Raw genomic sequence first — 12,790 nt, forward strand, 5'->3', positions numbered from 1 at the left:
CAGGACCCTACACACTGTGAAGTTATTCCCAGTATCCAGCGGGACATTAAGAATAATGTCACAATGTGTGTATACCTTGTGGTGTTATTCTTATTCTCCTATGGGGAGGTTACTTTTATTGTCACACGGGCTATGTTCGCTTTGATATTATTCATAATATCCTAGAGGGATGTCACCTCTTATGTCACAGGGTTTGTACACCTTGTCAAGTCACTCATATTATCCTCATAAGATGTCACTCCTCATATCACAGACGGTGTACACTCTGTGATATTATCGTCATATTCTAGGGAAATGTGACTTTTAATGTCACAGAGGGTGTACACCTTGTGAAAGTATTCGTTATAATTTTGTGGGATGTCACACGGGGTGGACACACAGTGATGTTACATGTAATATTCTATAGAAATGTTACTCGTAATTCACAGGTCCTGTACACCCTTTAATATTCTTCATGATATTCCAGGAAAACGTTACTGCTAATGTCACAGGGCGTGTAGACCCTGTCATGAAATTCCTAATATCCTAGCAGGAGTTCACTACTCATTTCACAATGCGTGTACACCCTTTGATATTATTCGTATTGTCCTGAAGAGATGTTACTACTGAAGTCCCAATGCAGGTACATTCTCTGACATTATTCGTTATATCCTCGGGGGATGTTACTTCTAATGTCACACGGGGTGTACTCCCTGTGTTCTATTTCCTAATATCCTAGCGCAGTTTTACTTTTAATGACACAGGGGTGTACACATTGTGATATTATTCGTGATACTGTAGAAAGATGTTACTCCTAATGTCACAGGGGTGTACAGCCTGTGATAGTATTCATAATTTCCCAGGGGTCTATACTCCTATTGGCACAGAAGATAACACCCTGTGACACTATTCGTAATATTCTAGCGAGATGATACTCCCAATGTCACAGAGGGTGTACACCCCATGTTATTATTCTTACTCTTCTAGGGTGATGTTAGTCTTAATGTCACAGGCATGTTCCTTCTGTGATATTATTGAAAATATGCTAGCAGGATATTACTACTAATGTCAAATGCGTGTACGCCTTGTGATATTATTAGTAATATTCAGGGAGGATGTTACTCATAAAGTTACAGGGATGTACACCGTGTGATATTGTTCCCAATATTGTAGGGGAATGTCACTCCTAATGTCACAGGGGGTGTACACCCTTCGATATTATTTGTAATCTTATAGAGAGATATTACTTTAAATATCACGGTGGGTGTACACACAGGGGGTACACCCACTGGGATATTATTTGTAATATCTTCAAGAGATATAACTTCTAATATCACAGTGGGTGTACCCTATGTGGGTATACCCTGTGATATTATTTGTAATATCCATGGTAAACATTACTTCTAGTAAGCCACAGAGGGTACACCCTGTGATATTTTTCATAATATCATAGGGAGATATTCCTGCTAATAACACAGTGGGTGTACACCATGTGTGTACACTCTGTGATATGATAGCTCATATCCTAGGGAGATATTCCTTCTAATATCACCGTGAGTTTACACCCTGTGATATCATTCGTAATATCCTAGAAAGATGTTGCTGCTAATATCACAGAGAGTGTGCCCCCAGTGACATTATTCGTAATATGCTGGGGAGATGTTACTCTTAATGTCATAGGGGTTGTACACCCTGTTCTATTATTGTAATATTCTAGGGGGGTGTTCCTTTTAAAGTCACAAGGGTGTACACCCTGTGATGTTATTCGTCATATCCTAGGAAGGGGTTACTCCTAATATCGCATGTGTTATCCTAGGAAGAGTTTACTCCTAATATCACACCCTGTGATAGCATTCGCAATATCCACAAGGAATGTTACTTTGAATGTCACATTGGGTGTACACCCTTTGATGTTAGTCCTAAGACCCAGGGATATATTACTTCACATATCACATTGGGTGTAGACACATGGTGTACAGATTATGTATGAAAATGTACTGTGATATTATTCATAATATCCTTGGAAAATGGGACTGCTAATATCACAGTGATTGTACACACTGTGATATTATTAGTAACATCCTAGGGGAACATTAGTCCAAAACGAAAGACGTGTGTACCCCCCATGATATTATTCGTAATACTCTAGGGAGATGTTACTCCTAATGTAATATCACAGGGGTGCACACCCTGTGATATTATTCACAGTATATGAGAGGGATATTAGCACTGAAGTCACAATGCATGTACACCTTGTGATATTACTCCTAATATCCTACGGGGATGTTACTCGTATTGTCACAGGGGTTGTGTTCCCTGCGATAGTATTCGTAGTCTCCTAGACGGATGTTACACCTAATGTCACAGGATGTGTACATCTTGTTATAGTAGCCATGATATCCTAAAAAGACATGACTCCTCACGTCACAGGGGCTGTATACCCTGTGATATTATTCGTAATATCCTAGCAAGATGTGACTTTTAATGTCACAGAGTGTGCACACCTTTTGAAATTATTCATCACAGTTTCGTGGGATGTTACACCTTATGTCACACGGGGTGCACACCGAATGATATTACTTGTAATATTCCATATAAATGTTACTCATAAATCACAGGTGTTCTACACCCTGTAATGTTATGGGTCGTATTCTAGGGGATTGTGACATAAATTAATGTCACCCGGCGTGTACACCTTGTGATATTATTCGTAACATCCTGGCGGGATGTTACTACTAATGCCACAATACGTGTACACCCTCTGATATTATTCGTTATATCCTCATGGGTCATTCCTCCTATGTCACATGGGGTGTACTCTCTGTGATATTATTCGGAATATCTCAGGGGGATTTTACTTTAAATGTCACAAAGGGTGTACACACTATGATGTTACTCGTGATGTTCTAGAAAGAAGTTACTACTAATGTCACAGGGGGTGTACACCCTGTGATATTACACAGGCTAACCCCCTGTGACATTATTCATAATACTTTAGCGGGATGATACTCCTAAAGTCACAGGAGGTGTACGACCTGTGATATTATTCGGAATACTCCAGGGGGATGTTACTCCTAAAGTCACAGGTGTGTATACCTTGGGATAGTATTCACAATATACTAGCGGGATACTACTACTAATGTCACCATGTGTGTACACCTTCTGATATTATTCGTAATATCCTGGGAGGATGTTACTGCCAACGTCACAGGGGTGTACACCCTGTGTTATTATTACTAATATTCTAGCGGGATTTTACTTTTAAAATCACAGGGGCTGTCAACCCTGGGATCTTATTTGTAATATCCTAGGAAGATGTTACTTGTAATGTCACATGGGGTGTAAACCCTGGGATATTATTTCAAATATCCTAAAGAGATGTTATCTTAATGTCATAGGGTGTGTACACTCCTTGATATTATTCGTAATATCCTGAGGAGATGTTACTTTAAAAATCACAGTGGGTGTGCACTCATGTTGTACACCCTGTGACATTATTCACAATATGTGAGGGAGGTATAACTTTTAATATCGCAGTGGGTGTACACACTGTGATACTATTCATTATATCGTAGAAGTATATTAATCCTATTGTCACAGGGGTTTAACATCCTGTGAAATTATTTGTAGTAATCCAGGGGGATACTTACCCTAAAGTCGCAGGCTGTGTACACCGTTATGTTATTCATAATATTCTAGGGGGATGTTACTCCTAATGTCGCAAATGTGTGCACGCCGTGATATTATTCACAATCTACTAGCTGGATATTGTTACTAGTGTCACCTTGCCTGTACACCTTGTGATATTATTCGTAATATCCTAAGGGGATGTCACTCCTATTGTCACAGGGGGTGTGATTTCTGTGCTATAATTCGTAGTATCCCAGGGGGATGTTACTCCTACCATACAAATTGTGTACAATTTGTTATATTATTCGTAATATCCTAGAGTGATGTTACTCCTTATGCCACAGCGGTGTACATCCTGCGATGTTATTCTTCACATTCTAGAAAGATGTTAACTTCTCATATCACGGAGAGTGTACAATCTGTGAGGTTATTCATAATCGTTTCCAGGGATGTTACTCCTAATGTCACACGTAGTGTACAAACTGTGATATTATTTGTAAACTTTTTTGGATATGTTACTCCTAATATCACAGGAGCTGTACACTCTGGCATATGATTCCTAATATCCTAAAGAAATGTTACCACTAATGCCACAGGCGGTGTACTCCGTGAGGTCTTAGTCCCAATATTGTAGGGTGATGTTACTCCTAATGTCATGGAAGCTGTTCACACTCTGATAATATTCGTAATACCCTAAAGGGATGTTGCTACTGATGTCACAATGCAGGTACACAAACTCATATTATTTTTTATATCCTTGGACGATGTTACTTCTGATGTCATAGGGGGTGTACATTTGCGATATTGTTCATAATATTTTAGAAAGATGTTACTCCTAATGTCACAGAGGGTGTACACCCTGTGAAGTTATTCACAATAGTTTTGGGGGCCGCTACTCCAAATGTCACCCGTGGTGTACAAACAGTGATATCATTTGTGATATTTTATGGAAATGTTACCCCTAATATCGCAGGGGCTGTACACCTTGTAATACTATTCAGAATATGAAGTAACGTACCTGCTGTCAGCAGATCTGAGCTTTTTTCTTGGACACATTACACCCACAGTCCTCCAGGTGTGGGCGTAGGGCAATCCGTTCCCTTGGCGCACCCGACTGACGTGGGGTGTCCCAGCAGAAGGTCATCAACCTACCGGAGCAACACGCAGCCTAGGTCTCTGGTTGGAAACTTCTGGAGGTCTCGAGCCAACGCCTCACCAAAGATGGTGGGGGAGTTCTTGAACCCTTGGGGAAGCCCGGTCCAAGTGTACTGAGTAGTGACACCTGACTGCGGACCTTCCCACAGAAAAGCAAACAGCTTCTGCCTCTCAGGGGCTAATCTGATAGGAAAGAAAGCGTCTTTCAGGTACAAGCAGGTGAAGCAGCTGTCCTCAGCTGGCAGCAACCCCAACAATGTGGATGGGTTAGGTACTGTTGGATGGAAAGTCAGTGTAGCTTGACTAAGCAAGCGCAAATCCTGTCCCGGCCTGTAGACCTTGGTCTGTGGCTTGGGAACAGGCAGGAGGGGAGTGTTCCATGGAGACTGACCAGGAACTATCATTCCAAAAGTTCTTAGGTGCTTGAGACGGACCTGGATACCTTGAAGAGCTTCTCTGGGGACCGGGTCCTATTTTTGCCTAAGCGGCTGGGCCCCAGTCTTAACTGGCCAACCCTGGAGGGTTGTCTTCTGCCTGTACTCTTGGCCACCCCTTAGCCAGAGCTGGTCTTCTCTCTTGGCCCGGCTCAGTTCAGAAAAGTCTCCATTCCTCCTCTCGGGGGGACCATAAGGGTCATAATGACTCCCGTGGTGGGTAACTTTAGCAGCAAAGAGCCGTGTTCTGTCAAAGAGAGAGTGGCTCTCAGCTTGCTGAGCAAGTCCCTTCCCAGCAAGGTCAAGGGACAGGCTGGCATGTACAAAAACTGATGAATGACTTGATGTCCTCCTACAGTACGAGCCCAAGGCAAGCAGAAAACTTGCTTTGCTGAAATCCCCGTGGCTCTGGTGATGTCAAGAGCCTTTTTGGATAAGGGGGCGACTGGGGCGGTTACTAGCGAATGTTCAGCACCGGTATCTACAGGAAAATCAATGTCTCTACCCCCGACAGTCATTCTGACCAGAGGCTCTTTGGGGACGCTTGAGCCCAGTCTCCTTCAGCCAATAACCCTTCTGCCAGGTTGAGCCGGGCCCCTTCCTCCTTGTCCGGGGCCTCCTGTTCTGAGTCACCTTGTTTTCTTTTGAGCTCTGGGCATTTGTTCTTCCAATGTCCTATTTCTTTCCAATAAGCACACTGGTTACGCTGCAAACTCTGACAGCCAAGCTGAGTTTCTTTCCCAGGGGCCCCTTCCCTTACTTCTTTAGGGGGACCCCTCTGATTGCTGCAGCTAAGAAACAGGTCGGCTTTTCCCCAGGCCAGACGTTCATTCTCTTTGCGCTTTTCCTCGTGGCTTACTGCATCCCTGTTTACAATCACCTGCTTAGCTATTTCTCACCATTGTGATGTATTCACCCCTGCAAGCCCAGCCTGCTTCTGCAGTTTTCTTCTAAGGTCTTCCATGCTTTCACAGACTAAAGCCATGTGAATCATGCGCTGATTTTCAGGGTTATCGGGATCGAGGGGAGTATACATAGGATAGGCCTCACACAGTCTCTCGTAGAATTGTGCTGGACTTTCTTCTTTTTCCTGAATGACCTCAGAGACCTTGTTAACGTTTGTGGCCTTCTGAGCTCCCCTCTTTAATCCTTCCAAGAGAGCTTCCCTGTCTCGGTTTAGCCTTTGCATATCCTCTCTTTCATGTGGGTCCAACTGGCGATCAGTTCCTGGTACCTGGGTCCTTCCATACTCTTGGGGGTTTTGATAATCAGCTGGTGCATGTTCCTCTAGCCACTTAGTTGCTGCTTGGAGGACTCTTTGCCTTTCATCTCTGTTAAAGAGGAACATGAGCAACCGGTGGCAATCAGCCCAGGTGGGGTTGTGGGTCTGGAGAACAGTTTGGAGCAAATCAATTAGGGCTTGTGGCTTTTCCGTCTGGGACGGGGTATTGTTTTCCCAGTTGAGAAGGTCGGCAGAGGTGAAGGGCTGGTACCCAAAAACAGCCTCTCCACCACGTGACCATCCTCCTCTATCCCAGTATACCGCTGCTCTCTCAGGGGCATTTGGATCCCCGTTTTGGGTCGTAAACCAGCAGCCGAGGGAGGGGTGGAATGGCGCAACGTTACTTACCGCAATTAATAATATCAACCGTTAATTGATACTAATAATTATCAATATTGACAACTGTTCATATAATTCTTAAAATCAATACAGATAATCATGAAAATTCATATTAAAGAGTTATACTCACGATAACAATAAATGATTAATATTAACGATCAATGATGCCTGGTATTAATAAGTGATATTGATCTTATTCATTAGAAAACAGTCATATTAGCTCCTAATAATTAATGTTAATGTTAATCTGAACACTTTTTATGAGCAATTATTTCTTAATATTAATATTAATATTGGTAATAGATATTCCTGTTAATAAATGAGGAAGAATTAATATGAATATTATGCCTAATACCCCAGTGGGTGTACACCCACCTGTGATATTGTTCCTAATGTCCAGGGAGGGAGAGAGCATGATATTACGTTCAATATCGCAGTAGCTGTACACCCACCCGGTGATATTGATCCGAATATCATCTCCAGGGGGTGGCGTATGACGTTACTCCCAAGATAGCACTGGGTGTGCATCCACCCGGTGATATTCCCCCTAATATTCAAGGAAAAAGAGAATGCTATTACTCCCAGTATCGCAGGAAGTGTACACCCCTTCTGTGACATTTTTCCTAATATGCGGAAGGGGAGAGGGTGATATTACTCCCAATATCGCAGGCTGTGTACACCCACCCTCTGATATTGTTCCTAGTAGCCAGGAAGGGAGAGGACGATATGACTCCCCAGACAGCAGGAGGTGTACACCCATCCTGGGATATTCTTCCTAATATCCATGCAGAGGAGAGGCTGATATGACTCCCAATATTGCAGGGGGTGTACATCCAGTCTGTGCTATTGTTCTTAATATTCAAAGGTGGAGAGGTTGATATTACTCCCAACATCACAGAAAGTGTACAAACCCGTGTACTATTGCTGCTATTATCCAGAAGAAGAGAAGATGATACCACGCCCCCATCGCAGGAGGTGTACACCCACTCTGTGATATTTTTTGTGATGTGCAGGGCGGGGGCAGATAATATTCTTCTTAATAGCGCGGGGTGTGTACATCCCCCCTGTGATATGGTCCTTAATATTCCAAGGGGGAGAGGATGACCCTACACCCAATAGCACAGAAAGCGTACACCACCCCAGGGATATTGTTCCCATGATCCAGGAGAGAAGAGGATGATGTTACTTTCAATATCGCATGGGGTGCACATGCCCCCAGTGATATTGTTCCCAATGTCAATGTGGGAGAGGACGATACTACACCCAATGCTGCTGGGGGTAGAAACACTCCCGAGATATTGTTCTTAATATCCAGGGGCAAGAGGATGCTATTACTGCAAAGAGTGCAGAGGATGTACACCCGTGTGTGATATAGTTGGTAATTTCCAGAGGCGGAGAAGATATTATTGACAATACTGTCAACACGCTGTGTGACCACGGTGGATCGTCATATCCAGGCGGGGAGGAGGGGTGCTATTACTCCCCGCATCGCGGGGGGCGCCCGCCACCCTACGATGTGGATCGTAATATCCAGGGGGGGGAGAGGGGGGTGCTATTACGACCCGCATCGGGGGGCGACCCCCCCCCGCGATGTGGATCGTAATAGCCAAGGGGGGGAGAGGGGGGTGCGATTGCTCCCCGCATCGCGGGGAGCGCCTGCCCCCCCGCGATGTGGATCATAATATCCAGGGGGAAAGAGGGGGGTGCTGTTATTCCCCGCATCGCGGGGGGCGCCCACCCCCCTGCGATGTGGATCGTAATATCCAGGGAGGGAGAGGGGAGTGCTGTTATTCCCCGCATCGCGGGGGGCGCCCACCCTCCTACGATGTGGGTCGTAATATCCAGGGGGGGAGAGGGGGGTGCTATTACTCCCCGCATCGAGGGGGGCGCCCGCCCCCCTGGGATGTGGATTGTAATATCCAGAGGGGGAGGGGGGGTGATATTACTCCTCGATTTTTCCCAGGAGCTTTCGTCTACTACCACCCTTGGTTCACACCCTGGGACATTATTTTCCATTTTCTAGCAACATGCCGCTACTGAAGTCACCGGGGTATACACCCTGCGATATTATTCGTAATATTGTAGGGGAATGTTAATCATGTTGTCACAGGACTCTACACACTGAGATGTTATTCACAGTATCCTAGCGGGACATTAAGAAGAATGTCACCATGTGTGTACACCTTGTGGTCTTATTCTTCTTCTCCTAAGGGGAGGTTACTTTTATTGTCACACGGGGCAGTTTCCCTTTGATATTATTCATAATATCTTAGAGGGATGTCACCTCTTATGTCACACGGTTTGTACACCTTGTCAAATTACTCGTATGATCCTTGTAAGATGTCACTCCTCTTATCACAGAGGGTGTACACTCTGTGATATTATCGTCCTATTCTAGGGAAATGTGACTTTTAATGTCACAGAGGGTGTACACCTTGTGAAAGTATTCGTTATAATTTTGTGGGATGTTACCCCTGATGTCACACGGGGTGGACACACAGTGATGTTACGTGCAATATTCTATAGAAATGTTACTCATAATTCACAGGTCCTGTACACCCTTCAATATTCTTCATAATATTCCAGGAAAACATTGCTGCTAATGTCACAGGGCGTGTAGACCCTGTCATGAAATTCTTAATATCCTAGCGGGAGTTCACTACTCATTTCACAATGCGTGTACACCCTTTGATATTATTCATATTGTCCTGAAGAGATGTTACTACTGAAGTCCCAATGCAGGTACATTCTCTGACATTATTCGTTATATCCTCGGGGGATGTTACTTCTAATGTCACACGGGGTGTACACAGAGTCACACAGTGATAGGAGTTGTAATATTCTATAGACATGTTACTCACAAATCACTGGGGCTGTACACCCTGGGATATTATTCGTAGTATTCTAGGGGAATGTTGCCACTATCGTCACGGGGGTATACACCCTGTGATATGACTCGTCATATCCTGGCGGGATGTCACTACTAATGTCACAATGCCTGTACACCCTGTGATATTATTTGTAATACCCTAAAGAGACGTTACTTGTAAGGTCACAATGCATGTACACCCTCTGATATGATCGGTTATATCCTCTGGGGTGTTACTCCTAATGTCACACGGGATGTACTCCCTGTCATATTAGTTGTAATATCCAAGGGGGATGTTATTTTTAATGTCACCGGGGGTGTATGTCATACGTATTCAACACCTGTGATACTATTCCTAATATCCTAGGGGCATGCTCTCCCTAATATCACACGGGGTGTACACCATGTGTGTACACCTGCTGTGATATTATTGGTAATATCCAAGGGGAATGTTACTCCTGATGACACAGGCGGTGTACATCATGTGTGTACACCGCCTGTGATATTATTCATAATAGCCTAGGAGGATGTTTGTTTGAATGTCACAAAGAGTGTACAAAATGTCACAGAAGGTGTACACCTTGTGACGTGATCTGTAATACCCTAGGAGGATGTTACTCCTAATATGTCACAGGGGTGTACACACTTTGATATTATTTGTAATCTCCTAGAGAGATATTACTTCAAATATCACAGTGGATGTACACACATAGTGTATACCCTGTGATAGTATTCATAATATCCTAGGGAGATACAACTCCTGATATCACAGTGTGTGTACCTCGGGTGTGTACACCCTTGATATTAGTCTTAATATCCAGGGTAAATATTACTCCTCATATCACACAGTGTGCACACCCTGTGGTATTTTTCATCATACTTTAGGGAGATATTGCCTCTAATATCACAGTGGGTGTACCCCATGTGTGTATACTCTGTGACAGTATATTCTATATCCTAGGGAGGTATTACTCCTAATATCACAGTGGGTGTTCACCCTGTGATATCATTCTTATTTCATCTTGCAGCATTTTTTAACCCACACTACAAAAGGAATGGAACAGATAAGAAGATATTGAGATGAGACCGTGCTGCCATGTGGCTGCCGCAGGACACTTTTCATATCCCTGTTTCTCAGGCTGTAGATGAATGGGTTCAGCATGGGGGTGACCACCGCGTACATCACTGAGGCCACTGCAGCCTTTGTCGGGGAAGATGACACATCTGAACTGAGGTACCCCCCAATGCCTGGTCCATAAAATCAGCAAACAACTGACAGGTGAGACCCACAGGTGGAGAAGGCCTTATACTTCCCACCTGATGATGAAACCCTCAGAATGGAGAAAACAATTTTATCATAAGAGAAAACGGTACCCGAGATGGGAAGAAAACCAAACATGGCATCAGGGAAATACAGGATTATGTTATTGGTGAAGGTGTCACAACATGCAAGATGGGGGAGTTGAGAAGGGTCACAGAAGAATTTAGGAATTTCCACATCCTTGAATCAGGTCATTTGTAAGGCAATCAAGTTGTGCAGCTGGGCGTCTAAAAGACTGAGAAAAAAAAAAAGACAACAAAGCTAGAAAGCCACAGAAACACGGGTTCATGATGGCTGAATGATAGAGACGGTGACCGATGGCTACAAACCGGTCATAGGCCGTCACACTCAGGAGCATGTCTCTCTTCCATGCCTCCAAAAATGGCAAAGAGAGACATCTGAGTCAGGCAGCCTGCATAGGAGATGGCTCTGCTGTGAGATTGGATGTTCACAATCATTTTGGGGACCGTGGTGGAGGTGAAACCGATGTCAGGCAAGGGCAGGTTGGAGAGGAAGAAGTACTTGGGGGTGTGGAGGTGGGAGTCAGGGCTGACTGCCAGGATGATGAGCAGGTTCCCCAGCACCGTGACCAGACACATGGACACTAACAGCCCAGTGAGGAACGGCTACAGTTCTGGATCCTCTGAGCTTCTAGGAGGAGGAATATAGAGACATCTGTTAGATTCTGTGGGTCTGTAGAGACTGGACACCTTTTGCCTAGAAAAGAGGGTTGAGAAATCGGAACAAGTAAACCAACACCAAGCATTGTGTCTGCATTTTGGATAGAAGCAATTCACAAGTCATGTTTTCAGATTTCAGAGCAATCCACACTCAGCAATAGTTTGCAGTGCTGACAAACTCAGTTGTCTTCTAATGCTTTCATCATTGATTTCTGTGTTCTTCACTTCTTGCTCTACACACCCGCCTTAGAGACACTAGACTCAAGAATGTTCCAAGAACCAGATCACCCTATATAACAAATTCGTCATTGCTAGAAAATACAGCCTATCTTTTCCGAAGAAAATGATGTAATAAAACCATTCACTTCACGTTAAGAAAAAGGTTATCCTAATTAAAGGAAAATAAGAACTCTAATATTTTATTTTCTTTGAATAGTTGGATTCAAATTCCCTTGATTTTGAACATTAATAAACACTGTATAACAGCTGAGACCATGCCATCTGGAAATGAAATTAAAGTTGATAGTTCATAAGCAGAAAATAGTTCCACAGGCCAGGTAGGTCCTAGTGATTTCATCATTCTGTTTTCTGACTTTTCACCTTCGAGAGAGTAATTGCTTCCTCAAATCTGTGGGTCTTGTTTTAAAATTCATGGAAGCTGTAACTCCTGTCCTTAGCTTAGGTGGACTTAGAGTTTTCATCAGAACATTTGGCCAGACGCGGTGGCTCACGCCTGTAATGCCAGCACTTTGGAAGGCCGAGGAGGGTGGATCACGAGGTCAGGAGATCAAGACCATCCTGGCCAACATGGTGAAACCCCGCCTCTACTAAAAATACACAAACTTTGCCCAGTATGGCGGTGCGTGCCTGTAGTCCCAGCTACTTGGGAGGCTGAGGCAGGAGAATGGCTTGAACCTGGGAGGCAGAGGCTACAGTGAGCTGAGATCACACCACTGCACTCCAGCCTGGGCAACAAGAGCAAAACTCCTCAAAAAAAATAAACAAAAAACACACACTCTGTAGGACTGATGTCACATTGATGACAGCCACTTTTTGTGAACCAAGGAAGTGTCAATTCAATAATTCACATAGGTGTTGACT

The 12,790-nt window shown here is 44.0% G+C and overlaps 1 pseudogene; it reads right to left on the reverse strand.

Annotated features, from left to right (window-relative positions):
- Positions 1–10,700: 10,700 nt before the first annotated feature.
- LOC101149994 (olfactory receptor 7E24-like) lies at positions 10,701–11,921 on the reverse strand (annotated as a pseudogene).
- Between the last annotated feature and the right edge of the window lie 869 nt (positions 11,922–12,790).

Source organism: Gorilla gorilla, chromosome 8 (assembly GCF_029281585.2).
Source record: "Gorilla gorilla gorilla isolate KB3781 chromosome 8, NHGRI_mGorGor1-v2.1_pri, whole genome shotgun sequence".
Taxonomy (NCBI): Eukaryota; Metazoa; Chordata; class Mammalia; order Primates; family Hominidae; genus Gorilla; species Gorilla gorilla.